This window comes from Nanorana parkeri, unplaced genomic scaffold, assembly GCF_000935625.1.
Source record: "Nanorana parkeri isolate BGI_ZX_2015 unplaced genomic scaffold, ASM93562v1 scaffold946, whole genome shotgun sequence".
NCBI lineage: Eukaryota > Metazoa > Chordata > Amphibia > Anura > Dicroglossidae > Nanorana > Nanorana parkeri.
Window position 1 is genome coordinate 326,537 of NW_017307214.1, and position 1,347 is coordinate 327,883.

Genomic DNA, 1,347 nt, shown 5'->3' on the forward strand with positions numbered 1-1,347 from the left:
GACACAGATTGTGTGTGTGTAAAAAATCTAAAGCCTGCCTCCACCCAAAATGCACTGCAGCCGTGTCACCGAGGAGGAGAGGAGAGCCGCCCCACAGTCCAGTAGGGGGCGCATTCTGTGCTAGGTTAGGCTCTTGCAGGGTGGGGGATGGGGGGAAGCTGCAGCACAGCGCCTCCTATAGGCCACATGGTGAAGAGTGACTCACAGCTGCTCCTCTCTCTGCCTCTCCCTCCCTCTGCAGTCATGCTGATACAATGTTACACTGCAGCCTTCTTACCCCAGACTACAAATCCTTCTTACCCTGGACTACAAATCCTCCTCTCAGCCTTCTTACCCCGGAGTACATATCTTCCTGACTGCCTTAGTACATATCTTCCTGACTGCCTTCTTACCCCGGACTACATAACCGCCTGACTGCCTTCTTACCCCGGACTACATAACCGCCTGACTGCCTTCTTACCCCGGATTACATAACCGCCTGACTGCCTTCTTACCCCGGACTACATAACCGCCTGACTGCCTTCTTACCCCAGACTACATAACCGCCTGACAGCCTCCTTCTTACCCCGGAACGCCTATCCTCCTGACAGCCTCCTGCTTTGCAGCATATATGTGCTGTGCAATGTCTCAGACATGTTTCTGTTTTTGCCGTTGCAGGTGGGCCCCATTCCATGTGACGCCGCCCCCCGCGCTCTCTCTTTTTCTCGGATGTATGGACGGCGATCTCACCCACCTCCCCTTCCGCTGCATGAAGTTCACCATCCTCCTGCGTGACGCCTTTGCGGCGTTCCCGTTTTGATCGTCTTTTTTTTACATTCACAACAAGGTTTGTTTGCACCGTGCGGCTCCTCCCCCCATGAATGAGTGCTAGAGGGGGGCGCTGGGATGCTGAGAGACGTGGGATGTGTGCAATGTGCTCAGTGCCGGAGCTGGTCTCTGTGTGGGCCGTGTCCGGTGTGGGGCCGGGCGGCGCTGGTCTCTGTGTGGGCCGTGTCCGGTGTGGGGCCGGGCTCTGTGTGGGCTGGTCCCTGTGTGGGCCGTGTCCGGTGTGGGGCCGGGCTCGGTGTGGGCCGGCACACTCTGGTAGAGGAAGGGTTTGCTTTGTCACAATTGTTTTGCTTTGCAGATGATGATTTGGAGTTCTATATGGAATTGGCACAGGGCTGGACAAATCCCAGGAGCCGGGTCGCCAATGCTCCTTCAGGAGTACAGCTGGCGCCTACCTTTTTGGAGTCATGGAGCTGACCCCGGGATTGGGCAGACTGGCTCCTGAGTTCCTTTGCCCACCTCTGATTTAATGTCTTGTGGCTTGCTGTGGTTTGTGATTTGTGGTGGGGGGGGTCAATG

At 56.4% G+C, this 1,347-nt stretch overlaps 1 protein-coding gene and 1 long non-coding RNA gene across 2 annotated transcripts in view; one reads left to right on the forward strand and one right to left on the reverse strand.

Annotated features, from left to right (window-relative positions):
- Positions 1–704: 704 nt before the first annotated feature.
- LOC108795186 overlaps positions 705–1,347 on the reverse strand; it is a 25,433-nt gene continuing 24,790 nt past the window's right edge. The window contains exon 3 of the long non-coding RNA XR_001941740.1: positions 705–777. This is a non-coding gene — a long non-coding RNA (uncharacterized LOC108795186). The remainder of the gene's footprint in view (positions 778–1,347) is intronic.
- The window catches only part of ADNP (activity dependent neuroprotector homeobox), a 28,720-nt gene continuing 28,163 nt past the window's right edge, over positions 791–1,347 (forward strand). The window contains exon 1 of the mRNA XM_018566390.1: positions 791–826. The gene's annotated coding sequence lies outside the window, so the exon portion shown is untranslated. The remainder of the gene's footprint in view (positions 827–1,347) is intronic.